Source organism: Anser anser (assembly GCF_964211835.1).
Source record: "Anser anser genome assembly, chromosome: 2".
In the NCBI taxonomy this organism is placed as follows: Eukaryota; Metazoa; Chordata; class Aves; order Anseriformes; family Anatidae; genus Anser; species Anser anser.
The window spans coordinates 52130127-52148970 of NC_139721.1; the positions used below are offsets into that span (position 1 = coordinate 52130127).

Consider the following 18844-nt stretch of genomic DNA (forward strand, 5'->3'; position numbering starts at 1 on the left):
ATTTGGTCTTGAGAACCTAGTCACTTCAGCCAACCATGACTGTGGTGTCTCTTGACCATTTAAGTCCTGAACATGACAATTTGTTGCGGTGTCCTTACTGCCATCTTGCCCTTTCATATATTGTTAGTCAGTTTTTAAAAGGGTGCCTGCAGTACCTAAAAAGCTGGCAGGAAAGGGTAACAAAACAAAAGACGAGTAGAATCTATATAGTAGAAATAAAACTGAATGTAGAAACAGTTTAAAATAATAACCACATTACAGAGAGAGAGTTTTTTTATAAAATAAGGCTTTCAGAACAACATCGTTTTGTACTACCCAATGAGTTGGAAGAAATTACTTATATGCTTTGGCCAGATTCTCACTATTCATTAAGGACAAATCTCTCTTTTCATTTTGCATAGTGCAAGTTCCATGCCTGCAACACTGAACTAAAAAGATTATCTGAATCAGAATTTGCTGATGTTATTTCTTTAGCTGTAACAGCTGAATCATACAAAAATACAAATTCAGATCACATAAGGACAGATTGTGCTGCCTGTGGTCTTTCCAGTGTGAGGATACATGTGGAGCCTCTGATTCCATCAAGCCATTAGGAAACGTTGAGATAGTTGAGATAGCCTGCTTATGATGTGCAAAGCAAACCTAAGAAAGACATCTCTTCCCGAGCCAGTAGTTTAAAAACTGTGGCAGTTCTGTAGAGCAGCTTGTTTCTAAGACAGGTGAATCATTTCAGAGATATGATTTTATACCATGGGAGTAAATAGGATTTCCTACTGTGCTCAGTTTGAAACTTGCACTGGAAGAGAATGATAAGAATACAATGAATGCTCCCTTTCTCAGAGTTAATGGTGTTATTACTTTTGACTCACCATGCAAGCTTCTTACAGGCATCCAATTCCAATGGTTTGCACTTACAAAAAAAGTCATGCTGGGTGAATTTAAGCACCCATCAAGCTATTGCCATAAACAGTTGTGGAAGTAGATGCCTAAGAGAGTACAGAAGAACATAAGGAAGTTGAAAATCTCTGGCATTTCCTGAGCTATGACCTTTTCTTTCAACAATATTGTCACCTAACTCTAATATCCCTTGGTCTCAGGGCTGCCAGGCAACAGTCGTGCACTCACGAACAGGTCTGTTGAGGCAGTGTGTTTCACTCTAAGAATAGATAGTCACAAGGAAAGGCATTTTAAAGTTAAAGGGCTGTTTAGCATTCCACAGGATTAACATAAAATAAGAAGAAAATGTGTAAAAAAAATAATAAAAGGAATAGATGGTTAAATATTTTACCTCACTTCCTTACTTACCTAGGTATTTTTAACCTCTTCTATGATCTCATACTCATCAAGGTATTGGGGGTGGGCTGGGAAGAAAGCAATGTTGCCTTGAATTTACTTTCTCTGTCCTTTTCTTAGCCTTTTCCACCACATTTACCAACCCAATACTTTTCTCATGTTTGAAATAAAAGATTCTGGTTTTGTACCTTGACATAATTTATATTAAAGATTATATCATTCAAAATGTCTATAGTTTCTAGACATTAATTACTGTTTCCTTACTTATCAATAGAAATGAAACTTTTCAGACAATATTTTACCCTCTATCTCAGCACTTGTTTGTCTGATATTTTAAAATATTTTCTTCATCTGTATGCTGTCACCCCATTTTCCCTTATGCTTAAAAGGATCATGAGTTTTCAGCAAGGCATCATCTACTTCAGTCCTCAAATCTAAGGAGTGTCCAGGAGCAGTTTCAGTATTCACCTCATCCCAAAGATTATGGATATTCCCTGGACTTCTAACTTGCCTCTGGATGCAGAAATGCATTTGGCTCTTTACAACTAATTCAATAACAGTACTTTTTTATGAAGCATAAGGCTGACTGTGCAACCACTTTGTTTCATAAGGCAAAAAATCCAGAATCATCATCATTTCATCAGATGTCTCCCATTGTGCACATATTCTTCCTTGGAAGGTTATCTCTATCTTTTATTTTGATGTTTCAATTTCTCATAAGTAGAGAAGGGGGTGGAATATATAACACGTATTTCCATTTGAAATTTCCAGTTTTATCTAAAAGACAATACAATTTACCTCTCTATCTCATTATTTAAGTTTCTATTCTCTAATTCATAGGGAATTACCATTCAAGTTGTAATGAAAAGTCTTGTCTATACTTAAAACAAACATGCAAGCCATGAGCAGTCATTCAATTAGCCCCTGAAAACCGGTATTTCTTTTCTCCATTACCTTTGCCTCATCTAAGCTTTTCTGCTTTTTCAGCGTACTTTACCTGAGGCAGTACTTCTAACTTTTCCCTTCATTACAACAGTTATCTTCATGCTAGTATTATTAGTAAAATATCTTATAGTTCCTCTTGTACTGCATCAATGACCATCATATCTTTTAACTGGTAATTTGTTCTCAACATCATGTGTCCTTTTTCCCCACAGAACAATATTTTGAAGAGCCTAAGAGTCTTGATGATTAATAACATGAATCCAGTACCTTACCTTTCAGTGAGACAGGAATATATTAAGATTTACATCTTTCAAAAAATTGCTCTGAAGAGGATCAATTATATTTATTTTATTTAGTCTTTTTAAAGTTTATTCTGCATCCCTAACACATTTCATAAAGATTCTCATCTAGGTTTTTCAAAGTCTGTGGTGGTGCTTTTGCTTCTTGCAAGTAATCAGAGGGTTGCTATATTAGGAGTGTGCACGCATGTGTGTACGTGTGTGTACACAAAGGTTGCACAAAACTTTCTACTAAGCTGAAGGAAAGCTATGAATATTCCTCTGCACCAGTCCAACACGATCCAGGTGTTTTTGTCCCTGGCTTCTTTCATTTGTCATTCTCAAACACTGAAGATTATACTTATACTGCTAGATCTTAAGTACTCAGTCCAAAATTTGGTCGATCAACTGAATAAATGGGCTCTGTAAAATGTCTTAAGAAGGATAAAAACCAATAATAGGAGTAAATCTCAAGTTCTTATTCAATAAAAACAGAAACCACCAATACCCAGGTGAACATCAAGTAAAAATATGGGAAAAAAAATGTTGTTAGAAAGCAACTGTCATGGTGTGTGTGTGAACTGACAACCTGTATTCTGGCATTTCTTAATATACACAAATATTCACAAAGATGCCTTAATAATGTTTTTACTGCATCATTTTTAACTTCCTTGGCTCTTAGAAAAGACAGATGTCCAAAGTATGGCACATGTAACAGCCAAAGTCAAGCAGAGTTGTAAGAAACACTGAACAATGGGAATGTAAGAGATTGTTTTGTCCAAACCACAAGGAACTTAGGGGATTTTTTTTTAATAATGTACAGTAACTTTTTTCTTTAATAATGTACGGTAATTGATATAAATGTGTAAGTAATTAATAAATGGGTTATTCTAAAAAACAAATTCCTAAACTAAAAATACAACAACATCTATTTGAGAAAATCACATAATTGCTGACATTATAACATTATTTCAATGAAGTTCTGTATTTTTACTGAAGGTCAAACTGAGGCAAAGTTAGGTCAATTGACCTAATTAGTTTAGATAGTCAGAAAATGCCTGCTAGTTCCAGGTCCTATTCTGCAGAGAATATGCACTATGTTTTCTAACATATATACACATTAGAAATACATACTTGCATCACAGAAGTACTTATGTATATATGATGTATATAACATAGAATCATATATACACATATATATTATGTACAATAAATCATCAAGGTTACAGAGCTATGGCATTGGAAATGCTGCAGTAGCATCAGTATTTTCTCCTCTTATAGCAAGTTTACTAAAATACAATCTAATTGTTACTACTGGGTAATTATACAATGCACTAATTGTAAAAAAAAAAAAAAGTTATTTTAAAGTAAAGCGTTCATTGAAATGTGTTAAGTAAATGGAAAAGAATGACTAAAGATGGCTCTTGAGTGACACAAAGGATATTCCAGAGATGTAAAACATTGCACTTAATTACTTAAATTTACTGTCCACTTAGGGAAATTCACAAGTTCAGGTACAGTATCATACCTAACTAATCCTGTTATACTCATAATAGATTATATAATTAAATATGCATAATAATGTTAGTACATTAAACTGCTTATTACAAAATTATAAATAGACGGAAATAGCAGAGTTATAAGAGTTACTTTTATAGTCATACTAAATTATAAGTTGCATGACTATCACTTTAAAAAGAAATAGAAATTAAAATACTCTCCCTGTTTCTAGTGTATGTATGTTAAAGTTTGTTGTATGGTAATTAGAAACAGTATATAGAACAGTTGATTTCATTTTACCTTCATTTTTTTAGTTTTCTGAAACAGATATTGTTCACTATATTTCACTACTTTGCTACTATTCAGTAGCTGCCCAAGAAGCTAGAGTTGCTGGCGGTCTGCTTAACTTCAGTATGTCTACCAGGTCAATAAGGTCCAGTTCTGCTGCAGGTTTTAGTGTTCAAAAAAAAAAAAAAAAAAAAGGTTTCCCTAGGTTGTGTTTCTTTCTTCTAACACTTCTCCGTAGTGCCTTCTGTACTTTCATTTTGGCTCTGATTTTCTCTTTCCTTGTACTCCTCCAGGCCAAATCAATCCCTTCTCTCATACTCTCTAAACTCACTCTACAGCTCATACATCTAGACCTACTGGGCTCTACTCAACCTTCAAGTCTGTATGTTCCATTTTTCTGTTCACGTCAAACTCATGAAAATAGTTCACAAAGGCACCACAACACTCAGGCATCTGATATTAACACTGTGTGCAACATGCAGGCATAAGTACAAAGATGGGCTATCACTTACATACTTTTCTAAGTCAAAATAGCAAGCTATCAAGCTGCCTTCATCTCCATTAAAGCAGTTCATAATTTGCTGTCATTTGGCTTCCTGTCTTTTACAAGCAAATCTGGAGAAAAATGAATAAAAGAGATACAGAGACAGATCAAGGAGAAAGATCAGAGAGTAAGAAGAAAGGACTCACCTCTTTTAGTCAGTTTTCCATTTTAGTTTGTTTCAATAGTTAAAGATGGAAGAGATTTTTTGCACACTCTTTAATTCAGATGTCAGTTTCAATATTTGATGCTTGACTGTTCTGAAATATAATCAAAGTGCAGCAGTTAAAACTACTAGCCTGAAACAAGATAAAATTGTTAACATGGCAAGCAGCTACATATTCATTAAAAATCACAGCAGTGTTGAAAGGCTTTTATATAAGTGCTCTGTGGCAAAATTTTTACATGGTACCAGTCCTCCTTGCAAGAAGAAAAGCCAAAAAAAAAAAAAAAATATTTATAATGTATAATGCTGCATTTGTTGTGCCATCTCACATTTTGCTCTCCTTGCACAACATATGTACACTTTGTTGACTCTTCTACAGAAAAAGACAAGGCTAGTTACATGTGTTTGCCCCAGAAAATGTGACTCTCTGTAAACATGCCTCTCCCCTAGCCTCTTCCTTCTACAGACTTTTCTCATACTACAAAAGCACAAAGGAATCCTATTGCTTCTGTTTGGAAAAGCAACAGAGCATGGTGACCAAACAATCAGCAGGCTGCAGCCGCATACATGGTACTGCCCCACTAGCATCCTATGGGTGGGTGACAAAATTGCAACGGTAAGCCACTGAACTTTTAAATATATTAATTTTTAAAATTATATAAATTGAGAATATTTATTTCCAAGCCATTTTTGGTAAGGAAAGTGATATACATATCTTTCCCCTCTTAGATTTCCAGTACTGCTCATTGAGACTAACAGAAATAAATGGCTTTCCCCTGTGCTCTGTATTTGAGTTTTATGAGTCATCTCACTATTCCAAGTTTTCTCATCCCTTAAGGGTCTAGCTATTTTATACTTTTTTGTTTGTTTCTTTATTATTAATATTATTATTATTATTTAATGTGAACAATTCATAAGTACAAGGCGGAATAAGCACAAATATCTTTTCTTGTAAATGCAGTGAAAAACACCAGTCTTTTACTGGAAAGTAAAATGAAAGAGATAAAAAGAGAAAAAATGCATTACTAAGTGTGGCATTGACACTACTATGCTGAAATGTGATCAATACAACAACTTATTCAACATATCAAAAACTACTAGTTATTTTACACTCTTGCTGCACATTCAAAGCATCTGTAAACACCTTTACGGAGACCACAGCTCACCACTGCACGCTGGTTGTTAGAATAACAATTAAAAATTTTCAGAGTAAAAATAACCTGCAAATATTATAAACTCACATTTATAAAGCCAGAAAAGATCAACCTGATCAGAAAGTGTGATAACCAACTTCCCACACTCCAGAAAGATTTTTTTAAGTTAACTCCTTTGGAAATCATAGAATCATAGAGTGGTTTGGGTTGAAAGTGACTTTAAAGATCACCTCATTCCAACCCCCCTGTCATGGGCATGGATCCCACCCACTATATGAGGTTGCCCAGGGATATAGAAAAGCATCAAGCTTTAATTGAAGTTTTTCCAAATAACCACTAAGAGAACAGGATAAGTAACCTCTATACAAAACATAAGTTTATTTCTGGGAATACCTTACCCTCAAAAGCAGTCAATGATGATGAAGGCTGCAGCCTGGCTTTTGCTACTGTCTTTTATTTACCATAAGACCTGTTTCCAAAATGAACTAATTTCTGACGCTCTTTCAGGATCTCTGAAATTTATGTCTGAACAGAAGCACGTTCCACTAATACTTCAACGATAAAAAATTGTACATAATTGGTTTTGGGGGAAAGCCAATATCTGAGGTATATAACCATTTTCTGTGTATTTCTTTATAAGATGAAAAGCTAACTTTCCAGTTAGCTCTGGTCCGTCTGTCTTTAAGCCATTTTTCTTTCTTTGCTGTGCAGGTTTGCATGTCAGAAGGGGGAGAAAAATATTTTTAAAGCAGGAAAACATGATGGCAAAAACAGAGAGGGGCAGTGGGATAAAAAGAGAGATACAGAACCAGAAATTACTTTTAAATCATTTCAGAAATGCATTGATTTGCAGTTGACAGAATATCTTTTGAGAATATCTTTTGAGGGCTTTAATTTGACTATGTTATTGACTACATCATAACTATTTTAGATTTTCCCTGAGAGTATAAAATTGACAGAGTATATTTAATTGTAACAAGTAAACTAGATTGATTTTTCCATAGAAGGTCCCCTTAGGGAGCTTTCTAAGATAAATCTCTAAAGGATCAAATCAGTCAGGTGTTTATGCAGAGCCTTCAGTTGTAAGGACTCCTCTGAACCCATTGAAATTCCTGTGTTTGAAGGTGTTTGCTTGAGAACCTAGATGAAACTGGATCAAATGGATTTCTCTTGTCTGACAACATTCTCTTGGGTAAGTGAAATTTTAACTTGCCAGATATTTTTAGTGTTGACAGAAAGAATGAGGCCAAGAAATGTAGAGGAATCACCTGCATTATACAGGCGTTAATCACACTGTAAGCCACTGCCCAAACTGTAAAAAAGGCAAAATGTAAGAGGAAGTTCTTGCAAATGCACATGTATTCTAAATATATATGACACAGTTTTCAGAGATGGTCACGGATTACTTTATTTCTGTACTACATGTGGCACTATCCAAGTCTACAGCCCAAGTTAAATCAATATTGCTTTAATAGTTTTAAACTTTGCTGAATTCTTCATCTCACTTGCTATTGATCCTTCTTATTTGTGTAAGCCCATGCATGCTATTCTTCCCTACCCATGTTCCCCATTTCTTTCTTTTTAAATCAGAGATATAACCAGAAAAGTTGCACAGATGAGCAAGGTGATGATGGAAGGTACAGAATGACTCCTGCACAAGGGACAAACGAGTAAGGTAAGACTCTGCTCTATCAAAGAAAGCATTGAATCGCGGATGACTATAAAATCACAGCCATGGAGAAGTCTAATAAGGATATATTTTTCACTGTCTTGTTCTGCCGAGTGCATCAAATGAAGCTGGTAAGAATCACATTCACAAAAATAACAAAAACAAATCAAATGAGCAAAGGCGCACTCTTCCTGCAATGTGTGTTTATGCTGCCACAGGATGTCCTAGACATCAAATCATGAGTTCAAGAGAAGTCTGGACAGATGTGGTAAAATTAAATCTCCTGAATTTATCTAACTGTAAATGTTCAGTAACATCCAGCTCTTAAAGATCTTTAGTTTGACAGAGAAATGGATACTCAGAGCATATTTGGTTTCTGATACATGGTACAAAATAAGACATGGAACAAATGGACCTTTGACCTTGATACTACAGTCATTTTTATGATCTTTTTTATGGTACAAGCAACAAGTTGTGCACATTGACATCTGGCCTACAGGAAAAAGAAGGCTACTTGAATAGAAGGTGGATGAGATTCACATGTTGATTTTTTAGACTGGTATGTTTACAACACTTTGAATCACAGAATGATAAAATCATCTAGGTTGGAAAAGACTTGCAAGATCAAGTCCAACCCTCAACCTGACCTACCAAGTCCCATCACTAAACCATGCTACACCTTAGTGCCACCCCTAGCGCTACACCTCTCTTAAATGCCTTCAGGGCTGGGGACTCCACCACTTCCCTGGGCAGCCTGTTCCAACATGTGACCACCCTCTCCTTGAAGAAATTCTTTCTAATATCCGATCTAAACATCACCTGTAACAACCTGAGACCATTTCCTCACATTTTTTCACTTGTCAGTTGAGAAAAGAAACTGACACCCTCCTTGCCACAACCTCATTTCAGGTAGCTGTAGAGAGCGATAAGGTCTCCACTAATCCTCCTCTTCTTCAGGCCATACAACTCCAATTCCCTCAGCCACTCCTCATAAGTCTTCTTTTCTAGTACCTTCACCAGATTTGTTGCTCTTCTCTGCACGTTCAAGCAACTGAGTATCACTCTGTGGTGTGATCTCACCAGTGCTACATATAAAGGGGACAATCATTTCCCTAGTTCTGGTAGCCACACTATTTCTGATGAAGGCCAGGATGTCATTGGCCTTCTTGGTGACATTGCTGGATCATGTTCAGTCTGCTGTTGACCAGTACCCGCACATAGTTTTCTGCCAGGAAAATTTCCGGCCACTCTTCCCCAAACCTATACTGTTGCATGGGGTTGTTATGACCCTAGTGCAGCACCTGGCACTTAGCTTTGTTGAATGTTGTGTGATCAGACTCAGCCTATCAATCCAGCCAGTACAGATCCCTCTGATGTGTCTTCCTACCCTCAATCAGATCAAAAGTGCTGCCTAACTTGAAATCATCCACAAAATTATTGAGGCTGCACTCAATCCCCTCATCTGATAAAAAAGGTGAAAAAACTGTCCCCAAGACAGAGCGCTGGGGGACACAACAGGTGACCAGCCCCCAGCTGGATTGAACTCTGTTCACTATGAATTTTTGAGCCTGGCCATGCAGACATTTCTTCACTCAAGGAACTGTGTATATGTCCAATCCATGTGCAGCCAGTTTCTTCAGGAGAATTTTGTTGGAAACTGCTAAACCTTCTAGTAAAATCCACGTAGACAATATCCATGGCCTTTACCTCATCTGCTAAGTGGATCTTGTCATAGAAGGAGACCAGGTTAGTCTGAAGGCAGGACCTGCCCGTCATATATGCATACTGGCTGCATCTGATGTTTAACTGAAGTACTGAAGTTCAAACTGTAGGGTATCTGATCAGTTCTGACTTTTTTTTTTTTTTTTTTTTTTTTAATAAGGGGACATAATGAATTGACTTTTCACTCAACTCAGGATTGACCTGAAACTCCTTTATAGCATACAGTCACCACCATAGCAGGAATCAGACTTATCTTAAAACCCTGAGTTTCTGGTTCAATTTCAGCACACAACAGTGACTTAATTACCTTGCTATTTTACACCAGAACATTTACAAAAAGCAGGTTGACTAAAACCAGTTTTTAGGTGACAAATAATAATTTAACTGCTACTACGTTGTTTTAGCTAGGCTTGGTAAGAAAGACACCTGGAAAAGTACAGGGAAGAACAGCAACAAAGATTAACATAGAGTAGGTGTCCAGGAAGGCTGTGGTATCTCCATCTTGGGAGATCCTGAACGCTCATTTGAACAAGACACTCAGCAACTTGATCTAATTTTGACACTAGCCCTGCTTGAGTGGGGGCTTCAGCTAGACGAACCCCTGTGAATCTTATGCAAATGATTCTGTTCTATAATTCTAGGAAATAGCCTCTAATCATTTCTGTACTACTCCTGTGTAGAACATCAATTTGCAGTGCTACCATTATCATTAACCTAAATGCCAGTGCAAAAATGAAGGGCAAGTCTTCAACTTTTTATTGCATAGTAAGCTACTTGGTTTCTTTCCTACATGATGCATCTTTATATTCCTAGGTTTCTGCTGTCATGAACTATTAACAAGGATATACCGTAAAGGAGATGAATCATTTTTTTACTTGATTTTTTCTTTGCCTTTTTTTTTTTTTTAATTCTGTTATTTTTATTAAGTAATCCATACTGACAGAATGACAGTGTGTGACTAGCAATTTTTCTACGAGAAAGATCAGGATACCAACTAATTGTAACAGCCCAAATCTGTAACATTATAAATATGTACTTAAGGAGTTTTACATATAGTGTACCTTTTCAGTGAGGGTACCAAATGGCAGATAACCTCAGATGTTCAGCAGAGGCCTCTTTCACAACATAATTTACTGCATATTAAGGCACTAGCAACTAGCATCAACAATTTATTTATTTATTTATTTATTTATTTATTTTACTTTTTAAGTGCTGGGCAGGAACCTCATATATTTGCCGCCCAAATTATAGCAAAATAGCAATAATTAAAGAAACAGGGACTGCATAATAGCTACTGGCAAATGAACTTCTAAATTTTTAATTAGAACCATACCAGTGTGGTAGTAATGGGAATACCATAAAGCTTAGCAATGAGCACAGAACACAGCCTTCTTCCTATAAAGCCAAGACTGCAATATTACACGCACTTATTCCACCTCATTTGTAAAATTAACAGTCTCCCTTAGACAATTAAAAATCATGCTGAGTACTGAGCCACAGTAAATTACAAATATAATTAAGTAAATAATATGAAAGCCCAACTCCCTACTTAAGTACACTGCCAATTCAGCTAATTCAAGCACAGCAAATATTAATGCAATACTTCAATGTCTACAGCTCAGCTACTGATGTGCAGTAGTATGAATGCATTGAGATTTTTTCTGTAGTCAGAGCAAACTGCTTATCTTCCTCAAGACAACTGGAGCACTCAGTTACCAAAAAGTTGCTCTTGTCTTCTGTCATCTTGCTGCATTTAACCTTGTTATATTTGCTACCAATTACACACACACACTCTTCTGACTATACTTCACTCTAAAGTGAAAAGAAGGCAACCTACAGCTATTTAACAATAAAGGATTAAAATCAATGCCGATTAAAGGGCTCTTCCAAGAGTGAATTTTAATTACTCTCCTTTAGGAAGTCAATAGACAATCACTACTGGCATCCACTTGTTTCTGCATCCAAAGTAGAAATGATTCATATCCTGAGAAAACCTCCTGATTTCAGTAGCTAGCACACCAATGATAAACATTTTAAAATTCTGAATCACTGATAACTTCAGATAAGTGCTATGCAAGACATGAATCTTGTCTAAAATTATGCTGACAGCACATGTCACTTGCCAGTAATGTACACTAGTGCTGATATGCACTGGTATCTGTTTACAAGCTCACAGAGAAAGGATTAAATACAATTTAATTCATTCAAACTTAGAGATGTATTAGTACCACTATATAGCAGCATATGAATGGCAGACGTTTCACTGTCTCACAGCAGTTGTATTATTCTCATCCCAACCTCATAAATATTAATTGCTTTTGAAACTGATTTATAAGTCTGTACATGACAAAGGAAAAATCCCAAGCACAGGCTTTCCCTCAATACCCATTCACAGGAGGAATAAAATATTCTCTATGAAATGTTCCTGCATCAGCATCAGTGGGAAGTTCTGTAATCTCTTCTAGTTGGAGGTAAATGGTTTTAATTTGCTCTTCAGTGTAAGTGAAAGAATTAGTTATATACAGCCTTAATGTTATCAAAACTGTTTTGCAATGAGTAGTGGCTTCCACAGCTGTTCACCCAAGAATGTCCTACTCTGAGATTTTTCATGATGTGTGCATGAATTATTTGGCTCAAAAGTAGGAGGGAATATAAAACAGAGGCAAATTAAAAAAAAAGAAAAAAAGAAGTAAAATACATTCTTCTGTATCAGAACACCCTCGTACTGATATCTCCGTATTTTAAACAGGAATAGATACAAAGCAGAAAACTAACAACTGTCCAAAAGGGATAAGAGAAAGATAAAAATCTGAGAGCAAAGGTGAGAGACCAAGGAAAGAAAGGCCATACACAACATGAATGGTGATGCTCACTTCTGATAGTTGCTGTATTACTTGTATGGAGAAGTCCTTGCATTGCCTTCTTCACAGCTGGTAGACACCAGGACTTCCAGCAAGGTGAAACTCTCACCACACAGTGCATACAGAGGATGAGCAGCTAACCCCAACAGCATTGGGACTGTCATGCAAAAATGCCAATAAAGTACAAGAGATGTCAACAACTAACAACTAGGCATGTGGCACACTTTCAAGAGGTGGCACACTTTCAACAGGATCCCTTTGCAACTGTGCTAATGGCATACGCAGCAGAAGAAAAAATACATAAAATAGCTTCATGAAATTTGTACAACACATTAGCAGTCAAGCTCAGTCAGCCTGTTTCTTGCTCCTAAGGAAGGAAGCAACAGACAGAAATTTTAGGACATAGTCATTTTATATGAAATAATTTAAGAAACAATGTATGGAGACCGGCCAGTCCATCTCCCCTTAACATTTTATGTCTTTGTTTATATACATATATTTATTCACATTACATATGTGGTGGCAGTCTCTATGTTGCACGTGCAGAGTCAAATGAAATGTTACAAAGACCAAGTACAATTTTTTTCTTCCATATACTGCTTCACACCTTATGCAATTTCTGCCTAAAACATCTGCACATAATAGAAGTGCTTCTAACACAACTCTGCCGATTTAAACTAGCGTACCTCAAATGGCACTTTCACAAATGTATAATGCTTGTTACCAAATTATACTGGTCTCCATATTCCTCACAACTACATCAGGTCACTCTTACTTCTGGCAACATGCACAGAAGGAAATGGAAATATGCTTGAGGCACTGAAAGAATTATTGTGTTTTAAAACCACTCTAAGTTTTCTGCCCTTTCTTCCTCAAAATAATATAAGACAGGCGGTAAAAAAAAACAACAAACACAAACAACAACAACAAAAAAACACCAGGAAATAAACACCACAGTGTATTTTTTTTTTCATAGTACAAAATTAAAACTATGCAGCTTCATAATATAACTTCCAGAATATGAATTTTAAATTTGTCCAGCTAATGAAGCTCTGTCTGAAGTCCTACTCACGGCTTTCTCTGACAAACTCAGATCAATTCAAACCCATCTATTTGACAGTTGACATTTGGGAGAATTATTTTAAACTTTCCATTAAATCTAGTTTTTGACATATTATCAATATGTAAATTACATCATCTGTGATGTTGGTGTAATTTTCACTTTTTTTTTTTTTCTTCCAGAAATGAAATTGTATGTGTATCAGTGGAACTACAGGCTTCAAAAATCATTTAACAAAATGACAGTAAGGCAACACAGATTTTGAAGCAAATACATAATCCAACTTCTACACATGGAAATGTAAAGTTACAGCAAAATAACACAACAACTAAAAGTATTTAGAACACTATACTGAATTTAATTTTAATTTTTACACTGCAAGTAAAAATGTATGACATATTAAGATGTATTTAATGTAATCTATCCATATACTGCTTATATATAATATATATATGCAACATATATCTATAATGCAACATATAAACCTGTTTGATTATTGAAGCTTTTTGTTCGTACAGAAAGTTAGTATCTATTTTTAATATCAATAGGCATTTATTGCACCAATATCACTGTGCTTGAACACTTCTGAAGATATAACCAGAGACTACACAAGACTACTCTGTATTATTTTCTGTGATGGACTACACCTTCTCTCCTTTATAGTGGAAAATTGTAATCACTGAAATTCTTTTTACTTTGAAATGCCAAAAATCTGTCTTCAGCTTAAAGAGTACACATGATGCATTCAAACAAGTTTTGATACGTTAAAAAATTGCATCCAGCTGTTTCAGGGAGAAATTCTCAGTTTCACTTTTGTTTGAAAATACACTGTATAGTAAAGAAATCTACTTGCACAGCACAATTAGAAACCTGCAAATTGGGATACTTTGATAATCTAGTCATAATGTTTCATAAAAAGTTGCATTTATAATAATGTAAGACAGTCAATATAACAGAAAGCCTGTCTACCAAAATATTTCAAGGTGCATTTACTTCTCTTCACCATTTCCTGGTTAAAAACATCCTATTTTTTTTTTTTAATTTCATCTGGTCCATGTTATTCCATGTCTCCTTTGAGGCCATAGCTAAACGTCAGTTTTGGTGTATGATGAAGGCTATCCCTACAAATTTCCATGGTTAAGACATCTGGCTAGGTAATGTTTTTCACATACTATGTGCAGTTTTTTTTCTCAGTCATCATCCATTGGCTGTGCTTAATCTCAGCCCTTCAAACTTGTCAAACAGAACTCTGGATATTATACTAGATGCTGGTGTGTGTGTGTGTGTGTGTGTAGAAAAGCCATCAATGGAAAATTCACTACCTTTCCATCATGGTACAGTGGCTGGTAAAATGAAGAAACTTTACTGCTGCATGAATTCCCACCAAACTGAACTGTTTTAATTCAAGGCACAGTAGGGATCACACATTATTACCTGCACAATTACCCATTCCTTTTGGTAAAGGAGATTTTTTTTTTTCCTTTTATATCAGGGTAAGCCATGTATTTTTTCACCTCACCAAGTTGAGAACACAAGAAACAGATAAGTTCAAACTATGTTGTCAACAGGATTGATTCATAAGCCTGCAAAATAAACTTGTGCCACTGGCATAATTCATGACAAGTGGTCATATGCAAGTTTCTGATACATGTATGAGCAAATGAAAAAATATAATATTCCAGGTTTATCTTTATTAGGTAAAAAATATTATCATTTTTTTAATAACAAAATAACAAAATAACAGAAAACCTTTGTTAGTAAGGAGCTAATTTTTTTCACTATGAAAGAATTGAAGTTTAAATAATTACCTTGGTAGTTACTGACCTGGTACACTTGAGACAGCAACTACCTTGACAATACTGCTGAGCTGACCATAAAAAATATTTTTCTCTCTATTTTGTATTAATAACCAAGACACATCAAGATGATCTTATGGACTCACGAATGTGGTATCTTTGGCATAGGAGTTCATTGCTGGCTTATCTCTGCTCGCACTGGCTGCCAATTTTGCTGTTGATTTGAATACGAACATAGGATGAAGTAAAAAGCTTTTTAAAGGTCTGACACTGTAATCAGGTTTATTGTATCTCCCTGCACAAGTACTGTTTTTCTACATTATATTTTTCTTTAAGAAAGTTAAAGAAATTACCTAATCACGAGAACTTTTTTAGACATATTCTTGATTAGAGACCTCATAACATACCAGTGTACAAGAGGATTTAAGAAGGACAAATGTGGAATACAGCTCCTGTAACTGCCTGTTGTTTTTGCTTGATTAATTAGTTTGCTAACTGCTTGATTAGCTACTTTGTGCAGTACTTAGGAGACGTAAAGCAGTAACAAGTGCTAATTAATCATATTACTTATGTAACATTCAACTACAACTGCAGAGCGAGTACAAGTAACAAAACTTTAAATATGAAAAGCATAATGCTGAAGAAACAAGTCCATATTGCTGGTGAATTTTGGGAAAAAAAAAAAAAAGGAACTGAAAAGCAGTCACAGGTAGCAAACAGTAGGCTGGAGCTGCAGAAAGCAGGCATCACTGTGAGTGACAGAAGCAAGAGATGAGGTGGATGAATGATACCAAAAGTGCTGCCCAACTGCTTATATTAAGGAGAACATATGGAGGAAAAGAAGCAGAACAGTGAGGAGAAATGACAGTTTTATCAAATTGCAAATGAGAGGTAATAATTTCAACATCCACTGTGATAGAATACTTCTCTGTGTTATCATAAGCTCTGCTGGATGCTTAGACCAGCTCATGAACTGGATCATTTGATGCCACAGCATTTAGTGCAGTAAGGATGGAGGTGTAAAGGTGCTCCTGCTTTCTGATGACCTAATGAACCTGCTCTAACTGGAGCAGCGTTTTCTGCTGTCAGAATGACTTAGGAGCTGAATGATAAAAGGGAGACGGTATTTATCACATTCACCAAGTGCAAAATCATGAATAAATGGATGAAGCAAATGTAACAGGGTACTTATTGATGGTAAAAAAGCAGGAGAAAGGGACTAGTGTTATGATACATACAGATCTCAGAAAAGACATATCTGCTGCTCTAAGAACAAATTTAATTTGAGTTCTGTGAAAGGATGAGAAGAAAAACAAACTTCACATCATTTATGCCCTAGGTCAAACATCAGAAAAAAGAAAGAAAAGGTCTAAAGTATTCTGCAAGTGAAAATAAAACCCTTCTGAAATACCTCTGACATGACTTTCATTGGTAAAGTTATAAAATGAATAACAATGAGAGTTTGAATGTACAGCTAGTTATAGGTATAACAAATTTATTGAAAAAAAGACGAAAAATCAAATTAATGTATTCATCATCATAGGTAAGAACATTAAAACTCTGAAATACTATTATTTCTGCAATACCAAAAGCTTTCCATAGAATAATAAAATTTTAATAAAACTTCATGAAGAGGAGGATTTCTGTTCCTTATTTTTTGGTTATTTTATTTTCTTCAGTCTGACAGTATATGTAAAACAGCCTGCAAAGATGATTTAGTAACACATCATGTATATATTTTTAATGTTGCTTTAAATACAGAGAATATTGAAAAATCTCATGGACGCATACCTTAAAATTAGAAAAGTTCCAAAGATTTTGCAATACCATTGTTAAACTTGTCTAATAATGTATGAAAAGTCCAACAGAATTCATTTGTAATTTTAAATTAATTTGCTCTGACACATTATCAACCCTTTTTTAATATTTTATTTTGCTGATCATGTTCCACTGAGTCTTCCTTTCACTAGTTTTCATTATTCATTGTTTATAAAATTCTCTTTAAGATAAAGCACTAAGAAAACCATAGATGAACTTTGTTAGGTACTCTGAATTTTATGTTGTTTACATTAGTAAAGGAAAAGTACCCAGGAATGAGAGTTTTATTATTCTGGGAGATATTATGACCACCCTTTTTCCCTGGAGAATTTCTTCATAAGAATTCCCTGGGGTGAAATGTAATTCAGAATTTTAACATAATGGTCATGAAATGTAGGAAAAACTAGTTAATTAGTTGAAGCCCCTCAATGGAAGTTTCAGGTCCTTAGTGCCAGTTACTGCATTATACTGATCCTACCCTCTTGTGCTCCATTTGTTTCTAAACAGACAGATACTGTGACATTAGCACTGAGAATCTGAAATCTGCTGACCATTGCTTGCAATTTTTGGTACTTGTACTGTTTTTTTGACAAAGGTACATATTCCAAATATGAGGATGACAATTAAATAATGAACATGCAAGCCCACATGTAAATTTTGTCCTCTGTCAAGCCACAGTACTGAAGTAGGTGCCTAATCTAGTCTCAGGCTGCACACTGGGGACAAACAATTCATTAGTGGTTATGGCATTTCCTTCCTCCTCCCTCAGAGGCTACCTCCAGACTTGGGATAGATACATCATGACTTACATTACGCTCAGATAATTGATTTCTGACCAAATGATGAGGCAGGAAAACATATTCTTTCACAAACACTGAAGTTATGTCTCCAAGAGCCATTCTTTACTGAGTTTATGCTTACGGTGCATCTAAGCCCCACTGGAGAAAACAGAGCACATGAGGCTTAGCAGACCCTACATGATCATATTTTGAGCATAAGGAAAATATGCTTCAAATGTTAGCTCATTCTAGCTTCTACAGAAATGCATCTGAAAATTACTTCTAGAAGGTTACAGGCTTTTTGTTTGTTGTATTTCACAATCCTTGCAGAAGACAGCACAAAGCAAAACGCATATTTTCAATTTCCTTCCACTTTATAATTCCATTTTGTTCAAGTTGTCCATTGTGTATGTGTAGATCTTGGTGAAAGAAAAAAGATATTTTTGTTAAAAATTAAATATTTTTCCTGCTATCTGGAGAAAGTCCACAGTCAACAGATCTTGTGCTTTGTTAAAAGAACACAACCACCTGCTTATACTAAAACTTGACCATGTGGGGCATGAACTAATCAATTTATTATTAAAATGATGACTTTATTACAGAACTGACAGTATCTTAAGTACATACATCTTAGGAAGGAAAACTGTCCTCAAAACATTATCAAGAATACCATTTGTTTCTTCAGATTATTCTTGCTTTTTGTCAGTTTTTAAATAGTTAACCAGTTACTGTGACAGAAATCAAGTCTTGCTATGAGAAAATTCCTTTCAACAATTTTTTTTGAATGAGTAAAGGGTCTTTTCTATTACAATTTTTATAACACATGCAAATAGACTCCATAACCCTCTAGAAAAAAATGGTGGAATTTTCTGATTTATCAGGTTCTTTTATTAACCATGTTTTCTAAAATACTACTATTTAAAATGTATTAATGTTTATTCAGTGACATATTCAGAGATGGATAATTAAGTTTT

The 18844-nt window shown here is 35.2% G+C and overlaps 1 protein-coding gene across 9 annotated transcripts in view; it reads right to left on the reverse strand.

Annotated features, from left to right (window-relative positions):
* The window catches only part of DLGAP1 (DLG associated protein 1), a 416642-nt gene that overhangs the window by 251211 nt on the left and 146587 nt on the right, over positions 1–18844 (reverse strand). For 6 of the 9 annotated variants that reach the window (XM_083823954.1, XM_083823958.1, XM_083823962.1 and 3 more), the window contains one exon: positions 4995–5105. The gene's annotated coding sequence lies outside the window, so the exon portion shown is untranslated. Of the gene's footprint in view, positions 1–869; positions 987–1305; positions 1362–4316; positions 4461–4994; positions 5106–18844 lie in introns of all 9 variants that reach the window. The other 3 variants (XM_083823965.1, XM_083823963.1, XM_083823959.1) reach the window with 2 other exon arrangements.